We start from the raw sequence: 14,665 nt of genomic DNA, 5'->3' as shown, positions 1-14,665 counted from the left end.
AGAGATGAAGTACTAGTGAACAAAATGGTCAACATGGGAGAGTGCAAGGGACAGAGTCAAATTATCGTGGTTGTTTACTAAGCCTCACACAGTCATCTCTTGACAAAACTTTGCACGCTGTGAGGCTGATTACAGGCCACATGGCAATGGGGGAACTCTGATGAAGAAGCACAATGCCAATAAGAAGTTTAAAGTCTATGAACCCTGGAGTGATCCAGTATATTTGTTGCAAAATATTTTGTGTGTGAGAGAGACTGTTATTTTATCTTCCTTTTTTTGAGTAAAAAAATGAACTTTTATGTGACTGAAACATTTTTAGAATTATTTTTAATATGTTTTCTACTATAAATGTTGTGACCGAGGACCAAAATCGTAGGCAGACGAAAGCAAAAATGATCTATGCCATGTAGTGTTTGGCTTGCGAAACACAGGGTATCAAAAACGTACAAAAAAATTAATACAAAAGCACAAGGTATAGAAAAGTGATTTACAAACATTGACTATCCCTTGATGCTGACAGTCAATCCAGTTTACTTTTTTGCATGCTTTCCTCAGGAACATCAGAGAAAAATTCCAGAATGTCCCCTGACAGATCTAAAACGAGAACAGAGAAGGCCTTAAGCCAGTTATCAACCAATTTATACCAAGCCATAGTCTGTTTGCATGACTGGGCAGATCTCTAGAATATCACTTTGTACACTAGCAAACAATATTGGACCAACTCTATGTTTAAAAATATTCCTTTTTATTTCACTTTATGTGTAATGATCAATTATACTTTGATCAATTTGTATTCAGCAATACATATGTAGATGTATAGGTGCAGGCCAGTAGAAGAGTGGTCTGTTTCTCTTTTTGTTGTCTTTGCTTTACTAGTAAAAAGCACAAAGCTTTAATTTCCACAGATTTTTGACATGGTGTGTTGGCTTCTATGGCGGCGGCAGTGAAAAGCATCTGGTCGAACAAAACATGTTTACTTTGAAAAGCAAAACAACCAAGTGAAAATGTGAAATGGCTACAGTTCATGTCCTGTGAATTTTGTATAAAGTTACTCTACCACAGTTTTCTCTGGAACTTTGTTGTAAAACTGTACTGTGTAAAACATGTAACTGTGAACGTCTGTATGTTGAAATGTTGAAAAAATTCTAAAGAGTTGCTGTTTTCTGCAATAATATTTTGATCACAGAAACTAAAGCACATATCTTACAGAAATATACGAAATGATGATGACAATGAAGATATTGACGATTATATTAAAAATAGAAACTATGTCTAGTAAAATATCATATTGTTTTGTATATTTATAACTGTCTCACTGCCTAATGCACAACATAATATAAACATGATATGTATTTAAATGGTGTCATATGATAAAGCACGATTGTCATGTTATACAAAAAGAAAAAAGCTGAAAAAATAAATAGTTATAGAAAATATTAATAACTGTCCTGCATATGTTCACTACTGCGCTCAAGCATAATGTTATGTTTGCTGAACTGTAGCTTTGATGTCGTGAAATTAGGTCACCATACTAGACCTCTCAAATACTATATTCTGCATCAAACCTCTGAGTAGTAATTGGTAATTGTTTTGAATCTCTGAACAGAGACAATAGATATGTGTAATGACATTTGTAATTAATAGATTTACACACTGAAGAAAATACTATCTAGAAAAAAACAAGTAAGGATTTATAGCAAATATAGCAAGAATGGAAAAGCATATAAAGGCAATTGCTAATTACTAAAACCATGGAGTTGTGCTATAGAACCGGGTGGGAGACTAGAAATTAAATGTACAGTGCCATCAGAAAGTATTCACACCGCTTTACTTTTTCCACATTTTGTTGTGTTACAAAGTACGATTCAAATGGATTTAATTGTCTTTTTCTACAAAAAAATACTCTGTAAAGTCAAAGTGGAAGAACATTTTTAAACATTTGTAAAAATATATATATATATGAAAAATAAAACACTAATATATCTTCATTAAATAAGTATTCAACCCCCTGAGTCAATACATGTTAGAATCACCTTTGGCAGCGATTACAGCTGTGAGTCTTTCTGGGTAAGTCTAAGAGCTTTGCACACCTGGATTGTACAATATTTTCACATTATTATTTTTAAAATTCTTCAAGCTCTGTCAAATTGGTTGTTGATCATTGCTAGACAGCCATTTTCAAGACTTGCCATAGATTTTCAAGCCGATTTAAGTCAAAACTGTAACTAGGTCACTCAAGAACATTCAATGTCATCTTGGTAAGCAACTCCAGTGTATATTTGGCCTTGTGTTTTAGGTTATTATCCTGCTGAAAGGTGAATTTGTCTCCCAGTGTCTGTCGGAAAGTAGACTGAACCAGGTTTTGCTCTAGGAATTTTCCTGTGCTTAGCTCTATTCCGTTTATTTTTATCATAAAAAACTCCCTAGTCCTTGCCGATGACAAGCGTACCCATAACATGATACAGCCACCACCATGCTTGAAAATATGAAGAGTGGTACTCAGTGATGTGTTGTGTTGGATTTGCCCCAAACATAACGCTTTGTATTCAGGACATAAAGTTAATTTCTTTGCCACATTTTTTGCAGTTTTACTTCAGTGCCTTATTTGAAACAGGATGTATGTTTTGGAATATTTGTATTCTATACAGGCTTCCTTTTTTTCACTCTCTCAATTAGGTTAGTATGGTGGAGTAACGACCATGTTGTTGATCCATCCTTGGTTTTCTCCTATCACAGCCAATAAACTCTGTAGGCTAACTGTTTTAAAGTCACCATTAGTCTCATGGTGAAATCCCTGAGCAGTTTCCTTCTTCTCCAGCAACTGAGTTAGGAAAGATGCCTGTATTTTTGTAGTGAGTGGCTGTATTGATACAACATCCAAATTGTAATTGATAACTTCACCATGCTCAAAGGGATATTCAATATCTGCTTTTTTTAATACACATCTACCAACAGGTGCCCTTTTTGTGAGGCATTGGAAAACCTCCCTGGCCTTTGTGGTTGAATCTGTGTTTGAAATTCACTGCTCAACTGAGAGACCTTACAGATAATTGTATGTGTGGGGTACAGAGATGAGGTAGTCATTCAAAAATCATGTTAAACACTATTATTGCACTCAAAGTGAGTCAATGCAACTTATTATGTGACTTGTTAAGCAAAGTTTTACTCCTGAACTTATTTAGGCTTGCCATAACAAAGGGATTGAATACTTATTGACTCAAGACATTTCAGCTTTTCATTTTTAATTAATTTGTCAACATTTCAAAAAACATAATTCCACTTTGACATTATGGGGTGTTGTATGTAGGCCAGTGACAACAAATCTCAATTTAATCCATTTTAAATTCAGGCTGTAACATAACCAAATGTGGAAAAAGTCAAGGGGTGTGTATATTTTCTGAAGGCACTGTAGGTAAATCCTTTGTTCCGTATATTGGGGGGAAATAATGCATTTCTCTAATATTCATATCCTGCCACAGTACACATGCCAACACTACAAGAAAGAATTACAAACCAAAAATGTATTTTGAGAGTTTAGACCAACCATGAAAAGTGAATAAGAGAAAAATGGATAAAACCTTTCCTTGTGGTGTACAGACGTGTGTCATAAACAGTCTGATAGCGAAGCCTCAGCAGGCTAGAAAAACATCACCACAAAACAGCTCTGGCCCCGCGGCCTGGTGTGCTGATCCGCCTCATCTCCCCAACCTCTTACGGCTGTGTGTGTATGTGTGTCTTCCTTCTCCCCCACCTCCTGCAGTTGCTGCTTCCATTAGCTTCCAGTGTGATAAAAGAGACGGCACCAGCTGACACCACAACAATGATTCGCACATAAATGAAAGAATGAGATGTCCCCTCTAGTAGCTTGTGACAAAGTGTGTGTGTGTGTGTGTGTGTGTGTGTGTGTGTGTGTGTGTGTGTGTGTGTGTGTGTGTGTGTGTGTGTGTGTGCTTGCGAGCGTGTAGCTGCATAGCTGCAGAATATGTCTGTGAGCATATTAGGGGTTGAATAATGCCCATAACGGCAGTTCATATAAACTAGCCAATGGTGGATGGCATTCTAGCGTCCCTATTCCCAGTAGTATAATTTAGCATCATTACCTATCAAAACCAATCACCACTGAGGCAACGGAAGCTGATGTTTTATGTCCACAAAGACAATGTGTCATAGTTTTCAGCTGGGGAAGACACAAGAAGGAAGCTCTTAAAAATGTATCATTGCTGCATCAAATTGGGAAATACAAGACTGTTATTGATACATGCAGTACATTTAGAAACATTTACTATACATACACATCTAAATAGGTGACAGATATACCTTATACCTTGTCATAAAAAATACCACATTCATTTCATGTGTCATCCTTAAAGGGGACATTTGTGATTGCTACATCCATTTTTTGACTTTTAAATTAATATAATATATAATATAATATGCCATTTAGCAGACGCTTTTATCCAAAGCGACTTACAGTCATGCGTGCATACATTTTTGTGTATGGGTGGTCCCGGGGATCGAACCCACTACCTTGGCGTTACAAGCGCCGTGCTCTACCAGCTGAGCTACAGATATACCTGATTCTCGAAGAATATAACTCATGAGCTTAGTTCAACTGTCGTACCCCATCAGAACCTAAAATATAAGCTTGTTTTACTTAATTGTTAGTTAACAATAATGCAATTGTAAACAAACACTGTACAGCCTCAAAACATGGTTAAAACGATGGTCAGTCCTTGCATGCATAACTCTGTTTATGAATTACGGCGGGGTGGCCACTTTTTTGTTGTTTGAACTGCAGATTGCCCCTTTAATGAATTACATATTGAGGGATTCAGACATGGCTGTTCGAAAAGGAGAGGGACATTGTTGTTTGATATTTGGCATTTATTGGCGCAGTCGGTGGTGAGAGACTATTTTTAAAGTTAAAAAGTGCTGGGAGTGTGGCCACGGGAGAGGACACTGGAGGAGCAAACTGGTGATCCATGATGCTTTTATGAAAGAATGACAGAACGCTGGGGCTTATAAACTCACACAGGCAACTATGATTAATCATCACAGCCTACTTAAAAGAGGAAAACTCAATCTGCTGTTAGGAACAAAAGACTGATAATTATGGGTGGGGGGTTTTCAGATTTACTGTAACCCCTTACAGTACTGCATAGGCTACACAAATCAAAGCAGTCTCTGTTCTCAAACATATTATCATCACTTTCGTTTTTGTGACATTTCCAGTCACCTAACCTTCAGATTTCTGATGTGGGGTCTTTTGTGTTTATTTTTGTGATGATTCCTATTCTTCTTCTAGGCTTAGGTTGTTTGCCCCAGACTTCCGTCTGACTGAGGTACTCTCACCCGAGAATTCAAAGCAAATACATTAATGAATAACTAATCTTTGTAGATAAGTGAATCTACATATCAATGTAATCAGAGGATGTTGTGTGCTTGGCTATTTCCAGCAGAGGGGCTGAGAGGATGTCAAGCGTGCAAAGCCTCTCTGCATATATGCTAATCACGCTTAGTTTCCAATCTCAGTATGAACCCCGCTGAAACAAACTTGTTTACAGAAAAAAATCATCTGAAACGCTAGAATCTTAGCTGATTTTTTCACCTTCACTGAATCTGTGCTAATGCCGCATCGATATGCATTTACTCAGCACAGCGGTGTCTGGGTTTGGAGATCAGTGGAAGCCTATGGGGACATGTGAAACCATCGTTTCTCCCCATGATATTCCTGTTTCAGGAGATCTTTTCGTGATGCAGCAGATACAGCATGCCGTGGTGCTTTCGGATCCAGGGCTCAAAGGCAGCCAACGTATTCTTCAGCACAGAGGTATCATAGGCTTATAATAGCCATGTCAAGTAGGTAACCCAGTCAACCACTACAACTTATGGGAGGTTAACACACGTGCTTTAAGAAAATGCAACAGTCCTTTTTAACAAATCCCCCACTGAAGATTATACAGCCTCAATAAATGAGGGATGAATTTAATCTACCCATCCCCCACGCCACTGGAAATTGTTTGCCTCAGACCAGCTCTTCCACAGGTCAACTAATGGGTTGAATATTCTTGTAGTTAAGAGAGAAATTACCTAAACAATCAGAAGTGCACAAATAATTTAGGTCCTGCCTTTGATTGACAGCTCAATTATCTTCAATCTGGGTGACTTCCGGTCAGGTGATGTAAGAAGACGTGTTTGAGAGAGGTCCCCAATGAAACTTTAATTGTAACGTTTTTTATACATGCCACTGTTAGTTCTTATGTGGATGTATTAGTTGGTTATATTATTTTAATCACTTTTCACGGTACCATGAGCAAGACCAACCCGAAGAGAACTGCTACGACTAACACATCGTCGAAGGCCGAACCATCTACTCGAACACAGAAAATGGCTGCCGCGGCCAGCCCTGCTACAGATTCAAAGGCCTTGTCTATGACCACGCTTGTAGCTTAGCTAGCTAAACAAAGAAGTAGCCTAAAAGAGGATATGGCTTCTCTCATCAGCATTTCACTGGCACCTTTCCAAACTTCCATTGATTCCTTTCGAGAAATAGTCAACATGTTTGGGCGACGCCTCACTACACTAGAAGGTTTCTCCACTGACAACACCGAGCGGATTGCCGAGCTAGAGGCAGCTGTCTCTAGCTCGGCTGTCTCTACTTTCCAAGGTAGATTCGTTGGAGAATTTTACCAGAAGGGAAAACATTCGGATCGTTGGTGTCATGGAGGGAATTGAGACTGGAGTCAACCCTGTGAAATTTGTCTCCGACATTCTGGTGGAAGTGATGAGTAATGGTGTCTTTGATAAGCCGCCGGAGCTCGACCAAGCGCACAGATCCCTCGCCCCCAAACCCAACTCAGGGGAGTGGCCTTGGGCGATCATAGCCCGCTTTCATCATTACCAATACAAGGAACGTGCAATGCGCTGGGCAAGGGAGCATCAACCCAAATTCTGTGGCCAAGATATACGATTCTACCGGACCTGAGTACCAATCTCGTGAAGAAAAGAGCTGAATTCAAGGACATCAAAACCTGTCTCTATAAGAAGGGGATAACGTTTCAGCTCCTACACCCTGCCCGTCTTCGTGTCTTTTTTGAGGGAGAGACCCTAATTTTTTGCACAACAAAAACCGGAGTGCTCAAGGACTGACTGGGCTATTTGAATGTGGCGGTGGATTTAGCTAAGCACTTCTCCACCATTTCTAGCGGCTAGCTAGCTGAGATATAGCTTGACATACGGACACCTACCTAGCTAGCTACATCTAGAATCAACTGAACGAAGACCTGTATCCATATACGTAATTTTGGCTGGCTGGCTAGCTTAGATGGTACTAGTAACACATGTTAAATATCCAGTATGGTATAAATTATACTATACTTATTATACTAATAAGTATAGTATAGACTACTTTTTCGTAGATAAAGCCCTTCTCCCCTCTGTTAAGAAAGTAGAATACTCTGCCATTGTTATTAGTGACCATGCTCCTCTGTCGCTCGACCTCTCATTCTTATTTAACTATACATGGAGACTTAACTCATCTTTACTTTCAAACAATTTATTCTGCACCGTTCTATCGAATGCAATTGATGTCTTTATTGAGACAAATAAAACAGAATCGATCTCTCCATCTACACTTTGGGAAACTAATCTTTGTAGATAAGTGAATCTACATATCAATGTAATCATCTCTTCTCAATAAACAACCGAAAATTAAACAACAATAGCTGATCGACGCAATTCTGGAATTAGACCAACAATACTCCGCCTCTCAATCACCAGAACTTTACAAAGAAAGGCTGAGTCTTCAAACTCAGTACAATTTACTATCCACAGATAAGGCTGAGCAGCAGCTTCAAGGCTGAGCAGCAGCTACTTCGCGCACGCGGTTTTGTTTACGAACATGGAGAAAAGGCTGGTCGACTTCTAGCTCATCAACTCAAGTTCAAATCTGCCTCACAGCTGATCCCTCAAATTCACAACACCTCAGGTGTCTTAACAGTTAGTCCCACTGAAATCAATAACACTTTCCCAAAAAAATATTCAGATCTTTCTTCTTGGATGGCGAACCTACCCAGAGAGATCGACATCTTCTATTGCATGCAGAAGCGAGAAGACATCTGAAGACATCTCTACAAGAGGCCCTTTCTTGAAGGACACGAGTTAAGTACACTATTCTCCACAGCTCTGCAATGTGTGGTAGGACTGATCACCCCACTGCTTACTATTATTAGATTATACATCCTCCAGAAATGAGGGATACATTTAAGATACCCATCCCCCACCCCACTGGGAATTGGTTGCCTCAGACCAGCTCTTCCTATGGGAAAGGTAAACTCAAATATTGTCACTGTTTGAAGTACTTGATTAATGGAGCACAAGGGCCACATGAAATCAGTTCCTGGGCCGAAAATAGCCCCCAGGCTGCATGTTTGATACTCCTGGGTTGTTCCATGAAAAGATAGCTTTTTGTGTCTTTTAGATTATACTTTTTTTATTGGATTTCACTTAATTTCAACATTCTGTCATAAAGACCACATGTTCAACTTCATAAAAAAAACATTTTTCCCAACGCAAGAAGTTAAATTAAAAAAATGACTATAGTAAGTGACTATTAAGTGCCAGATAAAGTAACAGGGTTGACCGTAACAGGGTTGACAATATAATCTTAATTCCCCTCGTGACAGGGGGAATGGAAGCATATTGTGTACAACAGGGAATGGCAATTGAATGCAAGCTTCACAAAAATAATGAAATTGCTCAAATATTTCTAGCCTGTCTATCTATGGGTAACAGGGTTGACGTGTTATGTTCGACCAGCTCAGTTTCAATAGTTTCACCATATTAAAACAAGAGTTCAGTTCACGTAACAGGGTTGACCTTAGAATGAGGGACAGGCGTAAATGATTCACCAATCACATGAATTCAATAAAAATCTTCAGAAATCACTGTCAAAGCAACAAAATAACTAGGGCTTTACAATGATGGTGAAATTTGGAGAAATGTGTGGATTAAGTGGGTTGAAATCTTCCTAGAAGTGTCACAGGGTTGACGGAGGGATGCTGAATATTGGCACTTTAGCAAGCCTTTATTCATATTAAAAATCGAATTTATTGAATTCTCCATGTGGTCTATTTTAAAGGGCACTTCATTTTATATAACAGGCTTTTAAAATTCAGTATTGGTGCACAATTTCAACTTAAAATATCACAAGGACCCAAAAGGTTTGGGTCCTTATGGCGTCGTGTGGGCGAGCGTTTGTCTAATGTCAACGTTGTGAACAGAGTGCCCCATGGTGGTGGTGGGGTTATGGTATGGGCAGGCATAAGCAATGGACGATGAACACTATTGCATTTTATCGATGGCAATTTGAATGCACAGAGATACCGTGACGAGATACCGTGCCATTCATCCACCGCCATCACCTCATGTTTCAGCATGATAATGCACGGCCCCATGTCGCAAGGATCTGTGCACAATTCCTGGAAGCTGAAAATGTCCCAGTTCTTCCATGGCCTGCATACTCACCAGACGTCACCCATTGAGCATGTTTGGAATGCTCTGGATCAACGTGAATGACAGCGTGTTCCAGTTCACGCCAATATCCAGAAACTTCACACAGCCATTGAAGAAGAGTGGGACGGGGGTGGAGCTAGCATGTTGGAGTGAACGGCTGTGTGTGAGAGGCTCCCGCAACTTTTTTGCGAAATAATCTAACCTAACTTACTTTATTGCACTTGTTACAACAATCTTTTCTTTCTAATACAATATTGTAACTTTCTATGTGAAAATGCCTAGTAATAAGCGACCAAAGGACAATAAATCCACATCAGAGGCCTACTCCCCACCAAACAACGAGACAAACATGGCGGAAGGCACAGGTAACAACGTGACACTTACAGAACTTACCCGGGCTTTGGGAGAACTACGTGTTGCTATAGCGGAGGATCTTAAGGCTACTATTGCTGAACTGGACACTAAAATCGAGAGCACCATTCGAACGGTCGCTTGAGAAAGCTTCTGAATTCAACGCTGGTAGGATCGACGAGGTAGAGAAGCTATGCACGTCATTGCAGGTTAATGTGCAGAGGCTTTCTGTGAAAGTGGTCGACCTGGAGGGCAGATCCAGGCGTCATAACCTTTGCGTTGTGGGTCTGGCAGAAGGGGTGGAGGCGGGCTCTCGCCCCACCGACTTCTTCGCCAAGCTACTGAAGGATGCAATGGGACCGGATGTTTTGGCGTCGGATCCCCTACTGGACCGCGCACATCGCGCCCTTGTCCCAGTGCCTGGACCGGGCCAGCGTCCTCGCCCAGTAATCATCTGTTGTCACAGTTACAAGACCAAGGATCTTATCCTGCGCGAGGCTCGAATGAGGGGCAACCTGTTACATAAAGGGCACCCCTTTCGTGTCTATGAGGACTATGCGCCCGATGTGGCAAAGCACCACGCTGGCTACAGAGATGTCATGACCAAACTCTACAAACTCCATCTTCGCCCAGCCTTGCTCTTCCCTGCAAGACTAAGAATTACCCCGCCTTCCGGGGAGAAGATCTAGCTCTCCTCGGTTCTGGACGCAGAGAAGTTTGTCCGGGAATATACACCAATCCCCGTACAGGTTAGAGTGCCTTGTCATTGTGTGTTAAGGTCTGCTCACGGACTCGAATCCATATCATACCATACCATAACGGGTGAAACCGTATTAAACGGTCTCAGCAAGGGCTACCGAACATGTAATACGATGAGCTGACCAATGGAGGGCGGTCAGAGCTCTCACTTAACGTTAATTTCACTTTCATTCCGACTGGGTTTAGAGCGATGCCTGTTTGGGAGGCCTTCCAGGTCGGATCATTGACACTTTCGGATGGATATACTTATATTCCCCCATTTTTGTTTTGTTTCGTTATTTATTTTTCAATTCTTATATTATTCCTGTGCGTACATATAATAATAATTATTTGTACTTTATTATTATTTTCTCTTAGCATTTTAGTATTATGTATGTGTATATTTTAAATTTGTATAGATTATTATTCTGGGGTATGCATGTTTGTGTATGTAGATGTGTGTGTATGGATGTATGTGTGTATGTATCTGTATATATTTAAGAATATTTATTTTATATGTATATTTTTTTTGGGTGTGTGTATGTATGTGTGCGTGTATACGTGTGTATATGTGTGTGTGTGTGCTTATATATATACGTATGTGTGTGTGTGTGTATGTATGTAGGTATGCACATGTATGTATGTATGTATGTGTGTGTGTGTGTGTGTGTGTGTGTGTGTGTGTATATGTGTATGTGTGCACATAGGTATATATAAATCACTATTTTTTAAATTATTTGAAAATAATTTATTATTATTATTATTATTATTATTTTTACATTTTTAATTTTTTTACATTTTTATTTACTTTGTTATTTTTTTGATTGGGGGGTACGTTCAATTGATCAAAATCCTTGTTCCCTTCTCCTAACCCACAATATGTAACTGTACTGCTGTCTATGTCGGTTACTGATGGTTTATGTTTAGACCGGTATTGCTTAGCAATAGAATCTTGTGATGATACATCTTGCTTATCTCAGGGATTGACCCAAGATGAACCTTAATTGCGCAATATGTTTAAGTTGCAACTTATTCTGTTTAGGTTTATTAGATGCTAATTGAACACTTTAAGTGCGGGAGCCTCCTCAGTTCATATGTTAGTAGAAGTTCTAGGATAGTGAGAGGTGAGCGCATAGTTGGGATTTTATTTGTGTTTTACCTCTTGTTCGAGGTCGCACCGTGCTTTTTTGGCATCGGCCAGACAATGTGTTTGTTATTTTTATTTTCATATTTTTTTCTGTCCTATGTGTGTATGCCTGTTAAATGTGGGTTGATGGGGGGGGTAAAGGTTGGGGAAAGTAGGGGAACAGGGTGGAGAGTAAAGGTGCTTGCGGGGGGGGAGGGGTGGGTTGGATACTGCTCGGGTGTAGGTGCTACATATGCTGATCGTGATGGTTTCGCGCTTTCTTACCTTTTTAGTGAGTTACATGTTATGCAGGCCACCATAGGAACTACAAATGAGAGGAGGGCGGGACTTACATTCACTTCCTGGAATGTCAAGGGTTTAAACGAACCAATTAAGAGAGGCAGGGTCCTAGCCCACTTGAAAGCACTTTCGTCTGATATTATATTTTTGCAAGAAACCCATCTGAAAAACAATTCTCATAACAGACTTAAATGTAAGTGGGTGGGACAAGTGTATCACTTTAACTTCTCTGCCAAAACGAGAGGCACAGCGATTCTGGTACGGAAAGGAATTCCCTTTCTACATAAAACCACTATTGTGGATAAAGAGGGTCGTTATGTGATCGTAATAGGAGAGATCCATTCTACTTCTGTAACTCTACTAAATATCTATGGGCCAAACATTGATAACCCCTCTTTTTTCAAAAGAGTCCTTGCCCTGATTCCAGATATCTCCCATACTAATCTGGTCATTGGAGGGGACCTTAACTGTGTACTAGACCAATATTTGGATAGATCCTCTACCCGGCGAACCCCTACCTCCCATTCAAGCGAATTCTTGAATACCTACATAAAAATTTCTAACTTATTTGATATATGGAGGATCTCTAATCCTACGGGTAGGGAATACTCCTTTTACTCTCATGTTCACAATGTATATACTCGAATTGACTACTTTTTGGTTGATGCTAAACTACTCCCCTATACCTGTAATGTGAGATATCATGATTTTATAATCTCTGACCACAGTCCACTCACCTTCTCCCTGAGATTGGGTGACATCGTACCAAACGAGAGGGTCTGGAGGTTGAATCCTCAGCTCCTCACAGAACCAACATTCTGTGAACATCTTAAAGACCAAATTACATTTTTCTTTGATACCAACGACAACACAGAGACTTCCGCAGCATTATTGTGGGAAATGCTGAAGGCTTATTTGAGAGGCTGTATCATCTCCTTTCAGACTGCCAGGAGTAGGCAAAACAGAAAAAAATTGGTAGAACTGGAGGGACAAATTCACTTACTGGATAGGGAGAATGCTAGACATCCATCTATGGAGAAACATAAACAAATTATGTCTTTAAAATTTAAATACAATCAGATCCTCTCGGCTAAAATTGCTAAATCTTTTCTCTATGCCAAGCAAAAATATTTTGAGTTTGGTGACAAACCACACAAATTACTCGCCAGACAACTTCGAAAAAACGTGGTGACCGAATGATTCACAAAGTTAAATCTGCATCTGGGGAATTACTCTCCTCCCCCAAAGACATCAATGACAGATTCCGTCAGTTTTATGAGACTCTATATACATCTAAAGCGGATCCTAACCCCTTAATTATGCAAAACTTTTTGGAGGACTGTAATCTTCCTGCCCTGAACCAGGAAGACTCTAACTTCCTGAATAAGGAAATATCTCTTGAAGAAATTAGAGAAACAATTAAATCTCTAAAGAGTGGCAAGACCCCGGGCCCAGATGGATACCCTGGTGAATTCTATAAAACATTCAGCAACATGCTATCTCCCTACCTGCACAAAATGTTGGTTCGGGCCAATGAGGATGGAGCTCTCCCATCTACTTTGGATGAGGCGTTTATTACAGTTATACATAAGAAGGGTAAAGATCCGGAAGAGGTAGGGTCATACAGACCTATATCCCTCCTTAATACAGACCAAAAGATTTTAGCAAAAACTCTGGCTAACAGGTTTAGCACTTTAATTGGCAAATTGGTCCATTCGGACCAGACCGGCTTTATCCCTAATAGAAACTCATTCTTCAATCTCAGGCGCCTCTTCAACATTATGTATTCTCAGAGGTTACCTAACGTGGACCTTGCCGTTATATCTCTTGGCCTTGAAAAGGCCTTTGACCAAGTTGAGTGGCCCTATCTATTCAAGGTCCTACAGAAATTTAATATTGGAGATGGGTTCATAAATTGGATCCAGCTTTTATATAGGAACCCCTGTGCGAGAATACTCACTAACCAATCAATGTCGCCCGATTTAACCTTCACAGAGGGACAAGGCAGGGTTGTGCGCTGTCGCCTATGCTCTTCGCCCTAATTATTGAACCTCTCGCTCAAGCGATCAGATCTCATTCAGCAATACACGGCTATAATACTAAAGATACTCTAAATAAGATTTCCCTATACGCAGATGATATTCTCCTCTATGTAACAGAACCCCAAGCTAGTATTCCAGCTATTCTTGAGGTGATTAATTTGTTTGGTACCTTCTCGGGATACAGAATAAATTGGAACAAGAATGAATTAATGCCCATACGGTTGCAAAACACCTCCTGGCTAGAACATCTTCCAGTTAAGTTATCTTCAGAAAAATTTATCTACCTTGGAATTGTAGTTACCAAACAATACTCCTTACTATTTAAAGAGAATTTCCCTTCTCTGATGCAAAATCTCAAGGCAAACATACAGTTTTGGAGAACTCTCCCAATTTCTCTGCTCGGAAGAATAATGCCATTAAAATGGTCTTCCTCCCACAACTGCTCTACCTATACCAGAACATCCCAGTATTCATACCTAAATCATTTCATAAACAACTGGACTCTATTATCAATCCTTTCATCTGGGATTATAAAACACACAGGATAGGTAAAAACACCTATGTAAATCCAAGATGGAAGGAGGATTGTCTCTCC

This window comes from Coregonus clupeaformis, chromosome 24, assembly GCF_020615455.1.
Source record: "Coregonus clupeaformis isolate EN_2021a chromosome 24, ASM2061545v1, whole genome shotgun sequence".
NCBI classification, from domain to species: Eukaryota; Metazoa; Chordata; class Actinopteri; order Salmoniformes; family Salmonidae; genus Coregonus; species Coregonus clupeaformis.
The sequence above is the reverse complement of the archived record's forward strand: the minus strand, read 5'-3'. Positions refer to the sequence as shown.